Raw genomic sequence first — 21,854 nt, 5'->3', positions numbered from 1 at the left:
TATCTCGTGATGCGCATTTACATCCGCACCAATAATTAGCTTTGTGCCAAGCTTCTGCGCCTGCGCTACCAGATCTTTGAATATTAATCTCGGTAGCTCCTCGTAGTCATGTGCGAGGTAACAGGAAGATAGCCACATCCGTTCATTTCCCGACTCCAGGCTAATGGTCAATTGATCGGTGTCGCTGTAATTAGAGAGCATGAAAGCATTTATCCCTTTTCTTATTAGTACGCACGCTCTAGGATTACCTTTGTTGCGAGCATACATCAGTTTATATTTTTGAGTCCTTAGTCCGCACACAAGTCCATGTGTGCAACTTTGAGACGCAACTTTGAGAGGTGAAGGTTAGTTTGAAGAACCCGTAACATCATGGTTACTGGGCTTCCTCTCCACCACCGTTTTGTTGGGCTCATCTGAATCTGACGCCAGTAGCTCTTCCTCATCAGTGAGAGTAGTATCAAGTACTCTATCTAACAAGGAAGAGATACTGCCGTCAGCAGATGCCTTCCGTAGCGCTGTAGCAGTGTTAGGACCAGAGCCAGATTCCGCCGTGGGACCTATCTCAGCTCCAGCCGGGTCCTTTAAGTTAAGCGCCTTGTCCTTATTGTAGACCCTCAGAGTTATGGACGAAAACCCATAGCTTACTACACCGTCAGATCGCGCCAGTGCGTCCACGGAGTCCTTGCAGACTACGAAGGTAGCGCTTCGGTACTCACCTTTGGGATCGTCCAGCTTTGTGGCCTTCCACGACGATGTAGGAAGCTCCGGATTACATACCCGAAGCATTTCAAGGATCCTCTGAGGGTCCGATGGCTCCGCTGGTAACCAGGCTCTAGCTCTTGGTAAACTGGGGATGTCATCCCTTGAAATTACCTCGAGTTAGACCCAGGCCATACTTCGCCGATCCTTGAAATCGCTATTTTATATAGATCAGTTGATCTCTGATCGGCACAGGCGATAAGTTTCACGTGGCTCTGATGCCATCCACTATCGCGACAGAAAGGAGCAGGACCAGGATTCTCCTTCAGAATTTTGAAGAAAACGCTTGAGAGTCTGGCTTCCACTTTCTTCCAGTTGTCAGGCGAAATAGTGCCGTCAGGGTTGCTTTTGTCAACCACCGCCCATAGTTGTTGGCCTCTGACAGCTTCGCTGTGTGTAGCTGGAGAAGTCTTGGTGTTTCGCGGCGTCTTCAACGTGCTGGGGTTGCTGGGTGGGTCGTCCGACAACTGACGTTTTGGGTTCGGTTCAGAACCCCGAGGGGACTCCTCCGTTACCCTTGTCGCCCAGCTGAAAGAGTGCTTCTGCTTGTCAGACCACTCCCCCTCTGGAATCGTTTTTAGGCGCTCCAGTAGCCTGAAGGCAGCACGTCTCTCCTTGTAGCCATGCCGTGCAGGCTCTGCTACTGCGGAGGTATCAGTCGTTTCAGACTCAGTTTTATCACCTTTACCAGGGCTAGTCCCGGTATTGGTGGTACAGGAAGATGACTTCTTGGCCAGAGGTTTGTTGTAGGTACCGCCACTTCTGCTGTTGCCAGGTTTGTCCTCAGCGCCAGCTTCCGCCGTACGAAATGGGCTAGCCGTGAAGGGCTTGGATGTACTGACACTTCCACTAGGCTTGAGTATCCCAGCTTCCGCCGTACTAGAAAATATCTGGTTTGATCCAGATTTGGGGGTGGAAGCTATAGCTTCCTTTGCATTTAAGGACTGCTTGTCCATAGAGATTTTTGGTTTGAAGGACTCTTATTAAAAGGAAGAGGAAACATAATGGTCGACCGTGGCAGCACCCCATACCACGGCAAGGTCATGGTTATACCCCGAGGTGACCCGGTATCGAGGTAGCTCCGTAGAAATACAGTCGGACAGAAAACCCCCTGACTGCAAACCACCCAATAGGCACGGGTCGCATGACACCTTGGGTTAGGGGGGTCGAGGAGAGGAAATGATGGAATGATGGGAGTTTAGGATTGACAGGGGATCTTCGTCGGTACGGTGATCTTCATATGGTGATTGGATGGCCACCAATTTTGCCGTAAAGCGGATGGATGGCTAGCCAATCCTCATATGAAGCTTCCCTCTTAGTTCGTGTTGGGTTGGTCCCCATGATATGGGGGTCAAACCACCACTTAAGCCTCATCCCCGCGGAAAGGAGACCAGAGGATTATTGGGATGATTCTGAAAGTTGTGAGCTGCTTGAACCATATATAAAAGAATCGTCTAGACCACTCCCAAGTAAATGGCCATCAATAACTATCCCCACCTGCCTGCCCTTCTAGATATGAAACAATCCTCTTTCCAATTCCTATGCTAGTCAATTACGCCATTAACGAGATCAAAGGTATATGAGACAGCCTGAAAGGTACCTCTGTGACTTAATGCAAAAAGTGTAATCAATCGACAGCGAGATTCGTAAGATGGTTTCGGGTCTGAGAAATTGACTGAATGTAGTCCGAAACTCAGAAAAATTTTTTGAGCCCTCTCCACTCGATTTATACGGGCTGATTGATAAGGTATCGAATTAAATCACCATAATCTAATTTGGACCGAACAATCGGAAAATATAGTAATATATCTTAAGGGTATATCGGTCAGTGCAGTGCGATGAGTGACGTCTTACAAAAGCGAAAAGAGCAAGTGAATATAACAACAGTGGAAGAGCCCTGGGTCTTTAGCGACCGCGTCTGTGCTTTAGCGCGTTGAAAGGGGCCACGGTATTATATAACAGGAGTTCAAGTAGACCTAGGACCGGTCTTATAGTATCATTCCATCTCACTGTGACGAGTCTTAAGCAATTTTGTTCCCAAGACCTGGAAGCTGCTGAGGTGTATTATAAGGGTAAAAGCAGATGGCTGAGATTTGTAATTGCATCTGGTTATTTTCTTACGATGCCCTGGAACCACCACCTCCTGGGAAGGCCAGCAGTCTCGTAAGGTTCTGCGAGCAACGCGGTCTGGGTCTCGTTCTCTGCTGCGATGCTAATGCCCAGTATACAATCTGGGGCAACAGCAAATGCAATGAACGGGGCTCTCGGCTGTTCGAGTTTATCGCTTCCTCTTACCTAGATATACACAAAAAGGGCAGACAGCCTACGTTTGTTACTGCTAGAAGGCAGTGAGTGATGGATCTCACCTCACCAAATTCAAAACTTAAGTGGTCAATCAGGAACTGGAGAGTCCTTGCCGAAGATTCGCGCTCGGACCACATGTACATTGAGTTTCAGTGTGCCGAAGAGGCACAAATACAATTGCCCTCCAAAAACCCCAGAAAAACAGAGAAGCAGAAGTTTATGGGGGCGTTGCGGTGCTTTGACGTGACGCCACCAAGACTTCGTAAAGAACAGGGGATTGAGGGGATAGTTGAGAAACTCAGCGCTGCCTTAGCTGAATGTTTTGAGTCAGCCTGTCCAATTCGACCTCTCCTTGTTCGGACTCCGATTCCGTGGTGGAACCGAGAGGTCCAAACATTGAGGCATGAGTCGAAAAAACTTCTAAACCGGGCCCTCAAGACAAATCTTGCCGAGAACTGGGAGCGATACCGTCATGTTCAGAGGAACTACAAGAAACTAATTCGTGAGTCGAAAAAGGCTCCTTTTAGGGAATTCTGCGGCGGTATTGAATCTCTGAGTGACACTGTGCAATTGGCTAGGATCCTGAAAAGGGATCCAACCGGAAAGTTGGGGTCACTTGGGAAATCTGATGGCTCCTTCACGGAAAAACAAAGCGAGACATTTAGATTGCTGATGGACTCTCACTTTCCAATCAATCAGATAAGCAGTGGCCGGCAACAGCCCTTAACGAAAGAGGCTACTATCAGAGCTGCTACACCTTCTCGGCATGACTGGTACGTTGCCAGATCTGTGGTGAATTAAGCCGCCATTCGATTTGCCATCGAAATTTATTGCGGCTACAAGTCTCCCGGACCAGATGGCATTTATCCCGCCATGCTGAAGGATGGCATAGAGTCAGTGATTGCAGCCCTGAAGAAAATCTTCACTGCATGCCTGGCACTGGCTTATATACCACACTCATGGAGGATGGTGAGGGCTGCTTGCATCCCTAAGGTTGTAAGAGATGACTACACTAGCCACAAAAGCTTTAGACCTATCGACATGACCTCTTTCATGCTGAGAAGCATCTAACGTCTAGTGGAATTGCATATGCGTCACAGGTCGCTGAAGGTATACCCACTCTCTTCATTTCAGCATGCCTATCAAAGCGGCAAATCCTGCGAGCCCGCACTGCAGCATCTTGTTGCTAGCATGAAACAGGCCATTGACGGGAGAGACTTCGCTATAGGCATCTTTTTGGATATAGAGAGGGCTTCTGATAATGCTAATTTCGACAGTATGTGCAGCTTTGCCAGTAAACATGGTGTAGACCGGGTACTGGTGAATTGGATTCGTTCAATACTAGCCCAAAGAATCATCACGGTGCGGGTGGAGGAGGATCTGCTGGTGTCGTCCGGGGTTAACAGAGGCTGCCCCCAAGGTGGTGTGCTGTCTCCATTGCTCTGGTGCATGGTGATCGATCCTCTACACACCACCTTAAATGATGCTGGAGTCTACACACAAGCATATGCGGACGACGTTGTCCGTCTGATAATGGGCCCTTCCCTTATGAACATCTTTAGAAAAGTGGAGAAAACTCTGAATATGACTGATACTTGGGTGTGGTCCTCTTTATCAGAAGAAGGATGCTTGATGAACTCGTTCTGGAGTCACAGTCCAGCTATCCAAAGAAATCAAATATCTTGGAGTACTCCTCGATAGTAAACTTCTTTGGAAGTCACACGTTGAAACATAGACATCTAAAGCATTGACAGCTTTCTGGCAGTGCAAAGGTGTCTTTGGGAAAACGTGGGGTGTATCTCCTAGCGAGGTCCTGTGAATCTACACGGCTATGATAAGACCTATTATCACCTATGCATCAGTGGTCTTGATGAGTAGACTCCCTCTCGTGGGAGTTAGGAGGACCTTATCGAGACTACAACGCACTGTGGCCATCTGTTGCAGTGGAGCTTTTCTGATTACTGCAGGCCCGACATTACATGCTCTGATTGGTCTACCACCACTTGATGCTTTGATCCAAGGAGAGGCATGGATCAAGAGTTCTACTTGAAAAGAGATACAGTGTGGTACTGCCAGAGGCTCAGTTGTGGTCGAATTCTGAAAATGAGAGGGGAAAACTCTGTTTTCGCATTTTCACGGATGGCTCCAGAATCGAGCACGGCCCGGCTCTGGGGTCTACGTGGAATCCAGCAGGACAAAACTGCACTTTGTTTTTGGGATGCATGCATCTGTGTTTTAAGCGGAGGTGTATGCAGTTCAAGAAGCGATGAACTTTGTTGTGGAAAATATATGTGTCTGCAGCGACAATCAAGCTGAGCTCATGGCCTTAGACAGCCCCGCAACCACATCGGGGGTAGCGAGTCCGGCAAATCCAGGCTGAACTATGTCGGTAGACATAATAGCCTGATGCTAACGTGGGTAACGAAACCTCTGACTCCTTATCTAGGATGGGCTCTGAGGCCAACTTCTTTGGCCCAGAGCCCATTTTGCCACTCCCTTCTGCAGCCATCAAAGTCACGGCAGTGACTAAGGACTTGACTGATGTTATCTGTCATGTCCGACCGACTGTCGCAAGCGATCCTGTCACTAAGCAGAAGGGAGTGCAGACGGCTGGTTGGACTGATGGCGGGCCACTTTCTGTGCGATGAGACGGCGGACCGCTTCCTGTGCGTCTGGCCGGACTTCGCTCGAATCAGGCTTGAGGTCTTTGGCACTGATGTATTAAGAAGCGACCACCTTGGCTCCTTTAAAAAATTAAAAAGGAAGTTAAGTGTAGTCCAATGGACTTAATTAATGTCTGAGTGCTGCACTTGCTAGTTGTCCCGAGCAAAATAAAAAGTAAAAAAGCAAGTGAATTGGAACGGCATAATTTAAGTGCGTGATACAATTAGGCTTTGTATCAAAGAAAACCCCTTAAACTTTTATCACATCAGACGAAGCAAGATATATATAAATAATATGATAAGAGGTAATAAGAGGGTTTGTAGCTTAGAAAATGAATATTTATGACATTTTCCTATATTAAGAAATATACGATTCATAAAGCATCAGTCCAGACTGTAGGACGGCTGATCACTAGAATTTTTTGTTTCAGCATAAACGTTTAGATCCTCAGCATAGAGAAGAAAATTGGCGAAGGGAAAACACGAAGAGATATCATTAATAAACAAAACAAAGGACCTAAAATATGACCCTGAGGTACATCAGAGGTGGAAATGAATTGTTTCGAAGAAACTCCATCGATAACTGAAGCACTGCATTTCTTTATTAAATAGGATCGAGTCCAATCAATGAAAGTTGAAGGAAAACCAAGACATGACAATTTAGTTACTAAACCCATATGGGAGAATGTATCGAAGGCTTTAGAGAAATCTGTGTACATCGCGTCAATTTGGCAACCATTCTGGAAGCCTGCGGAGCCTCTACAGGAAAAACGGATAAGGTAGATAACGTGGATTTTGCAAACTACAAAACCAAGTTGTCTAGGACTAATCAGACGTTTTACGCTAAAAATATAACTTGTCTTTGATAACATATTCAAAAAGTTTAGATATAACAGATAATTTTGAAATTGATTTCAATTTGCAATATCGCTGTTACTAACGCTTTTGTAAATTGTATTCACTGAAGTCAGCTTCCAATCATTGATAAATATTCTTTCAGCCAAGGATTTGTTAAAAATAATTAAAGAGAGAGAAACTTATTAAGCAATGTTACTGAAAGAAAATCGACATCCGGTTGCGAAGAGGTTTTAATCTTTGACAGTCCCTCAATGACATCAACGTCTGATAGAACAAGTGAACCGAAGTCAACTGTGGAAGAACAACTGAAAGATGAAACGAAGTCGGAAAATAAATTTACTGCATCCCTGACAGAGAAAGCAGTGACGTCCTTATCAAAAACAGTATTGGTAATATAACAAGTCTTTTTAATCGATTTAATATATCGCCAAAAATTCTTCGAATTACTTTTTATGTTAAGCGCAAAATTATGAATGTATTCTTTATAAAGGGTTATTCAATAGGTGCGGTTCAACTTTTTTCCGATAGGGAGGGCGAACGACGCAATATTTTTTATTTTTCGCTTGTCATTTGTAAACTTCATTAGTATACATTTCATCATGGAACGCTACACACTTGAGCAACGATTGCAAATCGTGCAAATTTTTTATGAAAATAATCGTTCTGTTGCTGCTACTTTAAGAGCATTACGGCCATTTTACGGTCCATTTAACAAGCCGTCCCGTTTTGGGGTTATGTGAAGTCATTGGTCTACAGTAACAAGCCGGCGACGATTTGTGAGCTCAGAGCCAATATTGAACGCGAAATTGCTGGAATTTCGGCCGATTTATGCAAAAGAGTGGTCGAAAATTGGGTTCAACGATTGGACTTCGTAAAACATGCACGCGGTGGTCATGCAAAAGAAATCGAGTTTCATACTTAAATGTATATGTTCAAACTCGATAATAAAAAAAAAAATTAGTTAAAAAAGTCAAACCCTTTGTGTTTTATTCAAAAAAGTTCAAAAGTTGAAGCGCTCTTACTGAAAACCCCTATACAAAGACTTATTTAAACTATGAAACTTATACCTGTGTGAAACGGGTTTCTTTAGTTAACTTGAACTTCTTAAAAAAACTTTTTTCTCAAATTTTTATGATGTTAGTTCTTTCGTGAACCAGTGAATCTTATTATTCACATATAGGAACATGTTTAGAACACAGACCTGGCACTAAAGTTTTAAATACCTTAAAGCATTCTACTACTTCAATATTGCCTAAAAACACTTCTCAATCAACTTCACGTAAAGCGTTATCAAAAGCTTGGAAATGACATCTGGCAAAATTAAAGAAAGGATGAGGACTGATTTCAAGATATTCAAAGCGTAGCTTTAGACGATTATGGTGAACATTAATCAGCTATATTGAAGAAGGAGTCTGCGAACAACAAAACTAATTTTGTCGCTTATAAAAATCAAATCTAATAAAAGACTCACACTATTAGTTAACCCATTACTTTGAGTTAAGCCCTTGTAAATTATCACTAAAATAAAATATATGTACTATATAGTATACAAACAATTATTTGTGATTCTTTGCTTCTAACGATGAAAATAAATATTTTACAATAACTCTCTGAGTTCGATCACTGGGTTGTTGAATAAAACACAAAAATTAATGGGAACAATCTTGCTTTACTTTATTTCAACACTTTGCTTCTAAATGTAAACGTTCAGCTTAAGACCGAATCACTCTATTACTTTTTGTTTTTTCGCTCACAAGTTTAATTTCCAACTGAATACCCCATGCGCATGCAACTCGGCTTATAGTATATACATACATGTAGGAATTCTTTATTATTTAGCAATTATTTACAAAGTTATTAGTTATATTAAAAGTAAATCTATTACATAGTTCATTGTTCATTTAATACGTACACTATTGAATCGCTCACATGTACCTCACTGTTCACCACTCCGTTCTCCAATGTCTATTGTATTCTAACATCTGTGGCGTCCGTTCAGTTTGATGTTTGTTCGTCGTGTTAGGGTTGCCGTGCAGGGGTGCATTTTATCCTACATTCGGCGATCCTGACAGTCATTCGTCCCGAATGATAGGTCCCCATGGCTTCATGAATTCTGCCACCGATATTGTTTTAATAGGCCCTTCGTGTTCCCCTACTTTCTCTAAGCTATATCGGTCATGGTTAAGGATGTCTGTCACTTTATATGGTCCAAAAAAACGTGGTCTGAGTTTCATGCTCACTCTGAATTGTGTCCTTTTTATGGCAACTAAGTCACCGACCTTATATTTCTTTGCTTTTTGACGGTTTCGGTTAAAATATTTGCGGTTTTCTCCTTGAATTTTTTCTATGTTTTTTCTAGCTTCGGACCGTACTTGTTCTCTTTGTTCATCTAACTCGTATAATTCTGCATTCTCTAGTAACTCTCGCAAGTCTGGATTTTCAGCAGTTCGCATGTCTAGTCCAGTTAGAATTTTAAAAGGTGTTAGTTTCGTGCTACGCGGAAGAGTATTATTTATTACGCGTTGAACCTCTTCCACACGATGGTACCATTGGGTGGGATTACTCTGACATAGTTTACTAACCATTGGAACGATTACACTGTGGAACAAATTCAGGTTAGCAAAAATTAGGTCCATTCTGAGAGTGGCGGGTGAAAATAGAGGCGAAATTAGAAGACCCGTATCGCGCCGTTTTTTTATGTTAGTTCGAATTTTTTTTAATCGGCCTTCGAAGTTCGAAATCGGAGCAAAATTGTTTATATGGTTTTTCGGCTATAACTCGTCGACTAATTGATATTTTTTCAATCTGTAAAAGCCAAATTATTGCTAGAGACCTGTGCAACAATTACAATTTTTGAAAATATTGATTTCGAAAATTTTTATGGTACTTATGAAACAATATACTGATAATCGGCATTTGACTGCAAACTTCGAAGGCCGATTAAAAAAAAATTCGAACTAACATAAAAAAACGGCGCGATACGGGTCTTCTAATTTCGCCTCTATTTTCACCCGCCACTCTCAGAATGGACCTAATTTTTGCTAACCTGAATTTGTTCCACAGTGTTATTTGACTTTTTTACATTCAGTTTCATGTTCGGAAAATGAATTTTTAGTAAAAATAAACAAAATAAACTATGAAAAGAAGCTATTTTTCTTGTTGCGGTTACACTGTGCACCAAATTCAGGTTAGCAAAACTTAGGTCCATTCTGAGAGTGGCGGGTGAAAATAGAGGCGAAATTAGAAGACCCGTATCGCGCCGTTTTTTTATGTTAGTTCGAATTTTTTTTTAATCGGCCTTCGAATTTCGAAATCGGAGCAAAATTGTTTATAAGGTTTTTTGGCTATAACTCGTCGACTAATAGATATTTTTTCAATCTGTAAAAGCCAAATTATTGCTAGAGACCTGTGCAACAATTACAATTTTTGAAAAAATTGATTTCGAAAATTTTTGTGGTACTTATGAAACAATATACTGATAATCGGCATTTGACTGCAAACTTCGAAGGCCGATTAAAAAAAAATTCGAACTAACATAAAAAAACGGCGCGATACGGGTCTTCTAATTTCGCCTCTATTTTCACCCGCCACTCTCAGAATGGACCTAATTTTTGCTAACCTGAATTTGTTCCACAGTGTTATCATGTGCATGCGTTCAACCTGCCCGTTGCCGCGAGGAACGCAAGTTGCTATCAGGAGGTGTTGGATACCTTCATCCGTACAATACTTTTTAAATTGATTGCTCCTCTATCTGTAACTATACGTTTTGGATTACCAAAACTAGCTGCTTGTTTGCGCAAACGTTCTATTACAATACTTCTTCGGCACCTGTCGAAATCGTGGGATACAACCAAACAAATTTAGAAAAGCTATCTACAACCACAAGAATTTGGTTATTTTGTTTTCGTGTCTCTGACAAAGGACCCACGTGATCTATATGATACGTTCCTAATGGTTCAGAAGATTTGTCAATTGGAGTTAACAAACCTTCCTTCTTCCCTGCCTTCGCATCAGTCACTAGACATTCTACACAGCTTTTCACAACTTTGTTAACCTTGTCACCTCACTTTGGTATGAAATATCGATTTTGTAATAGCTCCTGCGTTTTTTTAGCCCCTATGTGTCCCTGTCGATGTGCTATTTTAATAATTTCTTCTTCCATGTCCGTTGGAACTACCAGAAGCTCTTTATTCGGGTCCTTATATAACAGTTGATTTTTTTCATAATAATCGTCATAAACATCTTTCTCAAGTACTTTCTTCACCGCCCGAATCCAGTCATATCTACACTGAGCTTCTTTTAGTCTACATTTTAATGAATCTTCGACTAGTAGTAGACAGTACACGCGACTGAGTGCGTCCACGTGTTTCATTCGAGTTCCGCCTCTATGTTCAATTGTGTAATCAAATTGTTGCAAATACATTGACCATCTCATTACTCGGTCTGGTATGTCTCCTTTCTTCATGGTCATAGCAAAAGCATTGCAACCGGTCACTATTTTGAAACGTACGTCCTTAAGGTATACTCGCCACTTTTTTAATGCCTGGATGATGGCTAAAACTTCAAGCTCGTATGAACAACACTTTTCTTCGCAAGGTGTGGTTTTGCGGCTGAGGTACTCGACTGGATGGAAACTTTCATCTTCAGAGTCTTTTTGTAGTAGTACTGCGCCATAACCATATTTCGATGCATCTGTATGTACTTCCGTTACAGCTTGTGGATTATATAATTTTAGAGCTGGAGCTACTACCATTCTTTGCTTCAGCTCTTTCATGGCTAAAATTTGATCCTCATTTATCACAAATTTAGCGTCTTTCCGAAGCAAGTCTGGCAGAGGTTTGGCTATCTCTGCATATTTGTTTATAAATCGGCGGAAGTAAGATGTTAGACCCAAAAGTCGTTGCATATCCTTTTTATTTTTTGGAACTGGAAAATCCTGTATTGCTTCCGTTTTACATTCCGACGGTAAAATCTTACCATCCTTGATAACGTATCCTAAAAACGTGATCTGTTTTTCTAGAAATTGACATTTTTCGCATTTTATTTTCAGCCCATATCTCATAGCAACTTCTAACACTTTCTTAAGCTTAACCATGCCCTCATCGACATCCTTAGCTGGAATGACGATATCGTCCATGTAAATTACTACTATTCCTTCTTTGAGTAAATCTCGAAAAACTGCCTGTATGTACCGACCGAAAACTGCGGGAGAGTTGCAAATACCGAACGGTGCGTAACAAAATTCAAACTGCCATGGGTAACAAAAGCTGTATATTTCCGTGAGCTCGGTTCTATGGGCACGTGAAAAAATCTTTCGCTAGGTCTAGGGTTGTAAAAATGTTTGCACTTTGCAATTGCTCAAGTACTTCGTCTATAAGAGTCATAGGAAAGTTGTCCCGCACTATTTTTCCATTTATTTTCCTATAATCGCAACAAAGACGTTTGGTGCCGTCGTTTTTAGAAACTAGGACTACGGGTGTCGCGTATTCAGACGTACTTGGAACAAGTATTCCATCTTTTAACGATAAGTCAATTTGTTCATTGATAAATTTCCTGTCACCGAATGACATTCTACGTGGCGTTTGATATACAGGGATGTCATCTTTGACGATAATTCTCATCTCAATTGGTGATTTTGGAGTCTTATTAGGCTTGAAATTACGGATCCAATATTCTATTGTTAAGGCAACCGACTTTGGAAGATGAGTCAAATTTACCGGACAGTTGGGTACTCCACCATCGATATTGATACAACATAAAGCTGAAAATTCGTCAAACAAGTGAACATCTGGATTGGGCTTACCCCAGTTTTGGGTAGACTCTACCGCTTTCAATGACACCAACAATCCTTTCTTTTTGAATGTTGCGCCTGCTTGCCCTATAACCATGTCGACCTTCTCAAAAATACTACTGTCTAGTATTGCCGAGTATACCGTATCCTTCTCACTCACAACATAAAAGGTGACTTTTATAATGATATCATTAAGCTTAATTCCCGCATCGAAACAACCAAGAGTGGTTAATCTACCTTCCCCAATGCCACTCAAATGAACAATCTCGTTCTTTAACTCAACATCCCCAAACATTTTTACCATATCGTATCGAATAATGCAAAGTTCACTACCAGTATCAACAAGCGCGTTAAATGTTTTATCTTTAATTTTAATATTTGTAAAAATCATGTTACTTTTCGGATTTTCTTTCGATAGAGTTTTTCCAAGTATATTCACATGTTCACTTTTTACTACTTGTTTTGCCGGTTTATCTTTACAATCCTTTACGAAATGCCCCTTTTGTTTACATTTGAAACAAACTATTCCTTGTCTATTAAATTTCCTAGCTAAATGAGTATTAGAACCACATTTGAAACATGCTTTCTTATCTTCTCTTGGTCTATGTTCATTCGTTTTTGATATATTCGTTGGATTTGTTTTGCTTGATGACGGAAAATTCCCACGAATCTTTTCAAGAATTTTAATTTTTTCTTTCAAGACTTTCAAAGTGGTGGCTTCATATAGCGTAGCTTTATTTAGTCGCGAATCAGGTATTCCATCTATAAAATACTCAATGACGCTAGCCTCATCTAACTTAATTGGGTTTCCTATCTCAATCAAGGCATAAAGGTATTCGTTGAGACTTTCTTTTGGCCGCTTATGCCTCTGTCTCATTATTCGATGTATTTCAGCAGCGCTTAACTGCTTTCCAAACTCTTCAATCAATTTCTCTTTTAGCGAAAGACAGCTCCTTATTCCTACTAAACCTCTTACAAACAACTTGGCTGCACCCCGCAGCAACTACTCTGCGTACACAAACTTTTGCAGATCGCTCCAACCCACAGTGTCAGCAATATCCTCAAACTCACGAACCCAATGGGTTACCTCGTAATGATCGTCTCGGGAGAAAGACGTTACGCTATCCTCAATGTCACGTAAAGTAAAATTAACCTTTTCATAGTTTTTCCTGAGTTGTTTACCTGCAGTCGTTCCAGTGTAATTGTTGTTGTGTTGTTGATTCGTCATCACTGCAACCTACCCCTAAATGGTCCATCAACCGGCCACAAAGAGTTTGCTTCCGTCCTGATGTGTCTAAATTTAGTTCTTTCAATTTTTCTTTTAACTCAGTTACGGTAATTGAGCGTATTGTTTGTCCGTCAATTATATCAAACAATATAATTCATTTAAATATTAAAGGTTATATAATGAAAAAATTCTTATTAATAAGTACATAAGCAAAATTATAAATATATATATTCCGGCTGCTAAGGAAACTGCTGCAAGTTGACTGTCACCTTTTGCTCTTTGTTGGAATTGTTTCACCGTATACAAATATGACAAACATATATGCTTCTTGTTCACTGTTCCACGCAACTAGCTACTAGTCCTATGCTTATTCGCTCTTCTGTCTCATTCAGAATGTCGATACCTGAACGCAATGCACAGCGACTCTCGCAATGATCCTTTGTTTAAATGTTCTGGTCTCCTTTCGCAATTCTTTCAACGCTCTCTTTAGTTCAATTGCCTCTTTCTTTCGCACTGCACCAAAGCAAAATCTTAAAATGTTTAAATATTCTGGTCTCCTTTCGCAATTCTTTCAACGCTCTCATTAGTTCAATAGACTCTTTCTTTCGCACATAATCTTATCGGATTATGCTTACATACCTCGCTGAGTACCCTTTAACATTTCAATAACGCAAATTGATGCGACTCCATAGATGCAGCAAACTATATCGCTTACACTTTCGCATACTTTGCAAATGACGCCACTAATGTAGGCATGTACATACTATATGTCGTAATGGCTTGATTTCTTTGAGTAGATCCGCGCTTCCCAACGGAGCACCACTTTAGATTTGAGGTTATGTTTCGGCGCCTACGTATTACACGTGTACTGCTCAACACACGCACTATTAGTTTTTGAACTTTGAGTTCTATTTAAATTTTAAAACGATTCACTAAAACTCCGGTTTGCGTAACTTTTGCTAGTTAGTAATCCCGGTTGAGCCCCCAATTTTGTAGGAATTCTTTATTATTTAGCAATTATTTACAAAGTTATTAGTTATATTAAAAGTAAATCTATTACATAGTTCATTGTTCATTTAATACGTCCACTATTGAATCGCTCACATGTACCTCACTGTTCACCACTCCGTTCTCCAATGTCTATTGTATTCTAACATCTGTGGCGTCCGTTCAGTTTGATGTTTGTTCATCGTGTTAGGGTTGCCGTGCAGGGGGGCAGTTTATCCTACATACATGTGCTTAATAACTATCGTAATTTCTCGATCTGACAGCTCGTATCTTCTGACGACTTCTGTTGTAGCAGCAGTTTACTAGTCACCTGTCGTCTTCGTCTAACTCATATAGCGGTAGACCCAGAAAGAGTGTACTGTCCCGCTATCAGCTGTGGCCATCAAGACTAATTCATGTTTTTGTTTTGGTCTCTCGTTCGCTATTGTTGACAATCTGTTCGCAAAACTTTGGGATTATAACACTGCCCTCTGCTTAAGTCTGATCGTCCCAAATAGACACCAAATCTTTCGGTCTAAATGGAGTCAATCTTTCCAGATGTACTACTTTGACTTTTTTTCAGTCAATCTTTTAATCACCTCCTATAGACATTCCCAGGGCGCTTGTAATTTTGGAGAAATCCTATTCTTTCTTTGCGGATCACAAAGATGTACCAAACTTCCTTCGTGGAATACTTCGGAGTTCATCTTCATCCTTCATCTTGTTACTTTTAGCTGGATATGCTGCTTCACATGATGGTGTGCTCCTCCAGAGCACTTTCTTTATTCGAATTTGAAGTTCCTGCATTGGTCTGAATGCAACTCAGTAGGTACTCTAAACGGAGTCACTCAATTCTGCACAAAAGCCTCGGGAATGGCTTTAACCTTTTGGTTTGGTAAAGCGTACATTTCTGGCCACTTACTGAAGTAGTCCATAACAACGAGCACATATTTATTGCCGGAGTCAGTTGCTGGAAACGGGCCTGCAGCATCCATGGCCACTCACTTAAATGGTGATCCTGCGTTGTATTGCTGCCATCTTCCACGACTTATTTCCATACACTCGTCGCAATTTCCAATCCATTCGGCTAATGATTCTCTGCAATTTACCGAGTAAAACCGCTACTTAATCTTTTCGAGCGTTTTGGTGAAACCCAAATGTACTCCACTTGGGCCCTTGTGGAATTCTTCTAACACAGATGCAGTTCTGCATTAAAGAACTATAGTCAGATCATGGGAATGGTTTCCATCTTTACTTTCCCATACGCGATGCAGAGCTGAATGAATTATTTTAAGACCAGTCCACAGTACACCATACGCCTTAGCCAGAGGACTTTCGTTCGCCATTTAATTTTTAGATGGTCTCTCTCCAGTCTCTTTCGATTCCATGATCTTTCCCAGGTCAGCATCATTCAACCGGCTTCTTCTTATTGCACTTGGTTCCCACTCATCTTCAGGTTGCAACTGCATTAGTCTGATATCAACTATCCCCTCATATCGGTCCACTTTGAAACAATGCTTACCCTATATAACACAAGGTCGCCGAAACAGTGCATCAGCATTTCCATCGTTTTTTCTTTTTGATGCTCGATCTCAAAGTTGTAAGTTTGCAATCTTTCTATCCACCGTGGAATTTGTCCATTCGGATGCTTGAACTATGGTAATGCTGCATGTTTGGTTCTTAATTGGAATCGTTGACCGTACAAGTATTTGTGGAAATGTTCTACGCACTCAACCACAGCTAACAGTTCTCGTCTGGTCACACAGTAATTCATCTCTAGCTTTCCGAGGACTCTGCTATAGTATGTGATCACTTTTTCACACAAACGCGAAATTTTTCTTAGCGAGATTATATATACTCCGCCAATATATATATTCCCTTTCCGTCCAATTCGGGAGACAGAGGCTGCGCGACATTAAGTTGTGGGAACCATTTCTGGCCCTTCGGAGCTGGTTCGTTTTAATATAACGCCTGCTGTGCATCGGGGGCGGCATTGTCAGTTTCATCGCTGCTTTCTCCTGGATTCGTCTTCGGTTGGCTGCGTGGTATACCTATTGCAATTGCGAGTTATATGTCCTTACCGCAGTTGTAACACTTTAAATCCGAGCTTCTTAACGGAGGAAATGACTCCCTTTTTTCATGGTTTTCTCCAGCAAGGTGGGCTCGTCAACATCAGCCCGATAAACTGTGTGATTGCTCAAGAGAGCTACTGTTTCCTGTGTCGGCGCAAATGACACTGTTTCAGCAAACGCACCTTTTTTTGTAGCGATCTCGTATACCTGTTATGAATGCCTGGCACTTAATCTTCTCAACGAAGTCTGCCGTTTCGTTCGTATACGCCAAATGTGTTTCAAAAAAACAGCGAGAACTTAGTTGCGTACCTTACTATATTGCACACCTAATGTACATATGCTCAGCAGTATATTTTTTCTGCACAGTTCCTCTTCTATTTAATATTTTTGAACCCCAAACCCTTCCTTAGTTGCGTGCATGGTTCTAATGACAAAACCATTAGCTTACAAATTTTTTATAATAATTCTTTCAAATGAAGAAATGTGCTATTTCTCTGTCCATATACATACATATGTGAGCTATTTAACTTAAAAAAAATAGAGAAAAAACAGTTTTGTAGTTCGTATATTTTTACTAAGCTCAAAGTTATATATTTTCAGTTCAATTCAACAATAAATACGTAAGTGAAAACAAATGTTCGAGGAAAGCGATTCTCACAAACAATGACAGTATGCCCACACAAAATAGGAAAAATCTGTAATTTCATATGATGATGTAAAAGTATATAGCTTCAAACATACATAAAAGGAACAAAATGCAAAATAACTACCATGAATAACATTTACTTAAAACTTTAAATTTAAAAATAACATAAAAAATAAAAATAAAGTAAAAAGTTAAACCAAAATCCATTATCATCAAATAATAGATAAACCACTTTAAATAAAGTGTTATTAATTTCGCTCAAGCACAAACTTTAGTAGTAGGAAATAAAAAAATAATCTAAAAGAACAGTTTAAAACTGTTAATATGAATATGTCAATATCCAGTAAATACTCATCACATATATTTTTGTAAAAAAAAAATTAGTATAGAAAATATATATTAGTAATAATAGAAACAAGTAGAAAAAAAATTCGCAGAAACACTGATTGAATATACACTAACACAATTTCTATAACTTCTTCAACTTGATAGAAATTTCGTTTAGTGCGGGCGATATTCAAGCGAAACAAAAATTTGTGATCAACCGAAATTCGTAAATTTTTCAAAATTCATCGTAATGTAATTGAGAGAAAACACACTGACACCGGCACATACAGTTTTAAATACCATTTACCATACAGCTAGCATTTGCTAAATTATACAAAAAAAAGAATAAGCAGCAACTGAAAAACAAATAAAATAAGCAAAACACAAAACAGCAGTCACAATTACAGGGATCAGGGTAGCAAGCAAAAAAAATCGCGCCTACTAACCACTTAACACTCTTATAAACACACTCACACATATTATACTCTTAGAAAGTTAAAATAAAAGAAAACATACTTTATTTCATTGTTTTAATATTTAAAAATAAAATAAAAAAATACAAAATCATAAAAAAACACAAATCTGTACAAAGACGCTAAAATAACAGGACTAGGGGGAAAAAAACTTAAGTAACAAACTCGGTTCTTAAACACATACGTACACCTAGTATACTTGCATTTTAATATTGAAATTTCTGATTCAACTTAAACTTATGTGAGATTTTTATAAAGACAGCATAACAAAAAAAGTAATGGAAAGAACGCGAATTAAGTAATATAAGTTTTTAGTGATTAAATAAAAAAGTTAGCACGAGATGAATACATCATTTCTGGTATAAAAAATACGTAAATAAGAATCTTAGCTTACTTTAACTCCATCTGAATGTTTACGGCGATCAAGAAATGTTATTATGCCAACTTAAGCGGCGCAGAAAGTAGGCTACAATTTTAGTTAAAAGCTAATATTTTTCACAATTTGCAAACAGTACCAAAACACTATAAACAATAAAATGATGTATGCAAATCTAAGTAATAGAATATAATATAATTCAATAAAATATAATATATCAGAACATAACATAGTATACATAACATGAAGTCAACGCTAGTAATTAAAGCGAAATTTAGTGCGCAAAACCAAAAACTCTGAAATAGTGCGCGACATAATATAAAATAGTTGTGAACTAAAATCATACATATATAAAATAGATGCATAAATATTTAAGCACCCGAAGAAAGTTCCACCTGAAATCAAAATCAAAACAAAAAACACAGAATTTTATACTACAAAAAAACAAGACTGACATATGAAATAAAACATGTTGACCAAAAATTAAACAGACAATTTGTTGAACATGAAAATTAACAAAAACCTAAAACGACTACTGCAAAAAAACCAAATTAAGCTTCAAGAAGGCCATAGTAATTCGCCAAGTGATAATTTTGGGCTACAAGCACGTATACCCACAGATAGTGCAGTGTAATTAGGCGGAGATATCAAATATATAAACATAGATGGGTTATCAAGTATCACAAAACCATAAACATATATGCATACATACATATGTAAGCGTATACGCAAATCGTCAATATGCAACGAATGAGTTGAGTAAAAAACATGGTAAAGGAAAATAATAATAGAAGAAAAAAAAGTAAAATAACAACACACAAATATCCAAAAAATTAAATAAAAATAAATAGCCCATAGAATATATGACCCACATTCATAACCTAAAGTAAATATTAAAACGCAAAAATCGACGAATAATAGAAAACACTTCAGAATTGAAAGAAGTATGGTCTACACGGAAAGCAGATAAGCAGAAAGTAGTAAAACAATTGAAAACTTTTCTATTCCCAAATTGAAAACAAGGATTAACATGAAATTGAAACGCGACTGGGAAACGTGGTGCCTTAGCTTCGCCTTTATTTAATGACACAAAAAAAATCACATAAACACACGAAGCATGCAAAATTAAGAACATAGAAAAACAGTTATTTAAAGAATTTTAAGGTCAGCGTTCCAAAATTAACAACAGCATGATTAAAATTTTAGAAAAATGAGCTCACTAGCGTAAATACAAAAAACAAACAATTAGACAAAAAAAAAAAAAACAAAAAATAAAAAAAATAACAACCTGGAAAAAAACTTCAATGCCGTTGTCGTAGTATAAAGAACAAAAAAAAAAGAAAGGGCTGTTGAAAAAGATTCGACAAACAGCACGCTTAATTCAAGCAAATACAATACCGCGCTTTTAACGAAAACCATTCGAATCAGTTGGGGTTCCTTCATTACAAATAATCGGAATCACCTAATTACCTAGAAAAATGACAGGTAAATATAAAATATTGTTTTGCTTTTGTAAAAAAATGTATTGCATTTGTTTTAGATAGATTGTAGAATAAGATTTGGAATGTAAACTTCAAAGCTGAGGTTATTAGTTTTGCAATTAGCTGTTAGTTTTTAATCAGCATGATAACCTATTTGCAAGTGTTATTGATTTGCAATTCAAGACAAGGTATTGTATTCACCAAAGAGCTTAGGCGATTGCTTAGACGTACCTACCAAGATGCTATTGCCATAGCAATGTGGAATCAAACCTATGTACCATTATTATGGATATTGATAGCACAAGTTGAATACGTTTTTTTAAATGGCTATAACAATATTGTATATGCTTAAAATTTTGTTAAAATGCTCTACATCGACTTTTTCACTATCACTCAATAATAAAACGTAATTTGTCTATTCATTAATCTGCATCAGATCTATCTCGTAAATCAAAGTAAATTTTCGAAGGTTAGATGGCTCAGATATGTGTCTACCAGCACATGTTTTTTAAAAGTTTTATACCTAATGCCAGCAAAGATAAGGCAGCAATTTTGTTTCCAATTGCAATTTAGAGACGATATAGAAATCTTTAACACAGAGCTACACGGAAAAGTATTTGTTACGAACAGTCTGGCAGTACAGTCAGAGTAAATCCCACTATTGCTCAATTGCAGTACTGCAATACGTGTCGGCCGCCGTATCCGAATGGGTTGGTGCGTGAATACCACTCGGAATTCGGAGAGAACGCAGGGTCGAATCTCTGTGAAACACCAAAGCAGTCGGCAGTCGGCAGTCAATGGTAAACCTCCGAGTGTATTTCTCCTATGAAAAAGCTGCTCATAAAACCATTTTGTAGGTAAATTAAAATATAAGTGGCGTGTCCACCAAACTTTTTCTTCATTTTGGTACTTCACTGAGATTCGAACCCACGTTATCCCTGAATTCCGAATGGTAGTCCCGCACCAACCCATTCGGCTACGGCGAGTGCCAAATATACACTGAAGAGCAAAACTGTAACAAAATGTAATACTTTCTATTTCAACACATTTTTTTTTAGACATGTTTTAACAAATCAAATATTTTTTTTGCATAACTTTATTGGCATGTATGTACTCTCTCTCTCAAACCGGTTTGGTGTCAATGCAACAACAACAACACTAGTAGCAAGCAATAATGCAAATAAAGACAAATGTTACAGTTTTGCACTCAACCCATTTTTTATTTTTTACAATAAATAAAATAAATATTAATAAGATGTCCAATATCCTTTGGATTTTTTCAGCTCGTGGATACGATTGGGCATACTTCGTGTATACCTCAAGACAAAGTCAGTCGGAATAGCATCCCATACATCGCGTGTTCGCTCCCACAGCTCATTAACTCCACTGGGCGGACTTGAATATTCGGCAAGCTTCGATTTTACATGACTCCATAAATTTTCGATTGGGTTCATGTCCGGTGATTGTGGAGGCCACTTCAAGTTACGAAATTTTTGGCGTTGCATCCAATTTCGTACAACATGTGCGGTGTGCTTAGGGTCTTTGTCTTGCTGAAAAATTACTTTTTCAGCAGCAAGACCCATACTTTCCACTACACCCGGCAGATTTTGTTGCAATATGGCCAGGTATTCCTCTTTCCGCATTATACCGTCTATTCGTACTAAAGGACCCACACCATTTTTGGAAATGCAGCCCCACACCATAATGGAGCCACCACCATGTTTTACTGTCTGCTTGATGTGATGTGGCTGGACTGCATTTGGGTCTTTAACCCAATACCAGGCCCGACCATCTGACTGAAATCGATTGATTTTGGTTTCATCAGACCAAATAACCTGCAATCGTTTTGAAATTTTATGAAAAAAGGTCTTTTATAATCCATTTATAAA

The 21,854-nt window shown here is 39.2% G+C and overlaps 1 protein-coding gene across 2 annotated transcripts in view; it reads left to right on the top strand.

Moving 5' to 3' along the window:
• The window catches only part of LOC128869275 (GATA zinc finger domain-containing protein 10-like), a 146,415-nt gene that overhangs the window by 46,869 nt on the left and 77,692 nt on the right, over window positions 1-21,854 (top strand). The window contains exons 3-4 of one of the 2 annotated variants that reach the window (XM_054111811.1): window positions 17,263-17,282; window positions 18,621-19,969. The gene's annotated coding sequence lies outside the window, so the exon portion shown is untranslated. Of the gene's footprint in view, window positions 1-17,262; window positions 19,970-21,854 lie in introns of both variants that reach the window. The other variant, XM_054111812.1, reaches the window with a different exon arrangement.

Source organism: Anastrepha ludens, chromosome X (assembly GCF_028408465.1).
Source record: "Anastrepha ludens isolate Willacy chromosome X, idAnaLude1.1, whole genome shotgun sequence".
Lineage (NCBI taxonomy): Eukaryota > Metazoa > Arthropoda > Insecta > Diptera > Tephritidae > Anastrepha > Anastrepha ludens.
The sequence above is the reverse complement of the archived record's forward strand: the minus strand, read 5'-3'. Positions and strand labels throughout refer to the sequence as shown.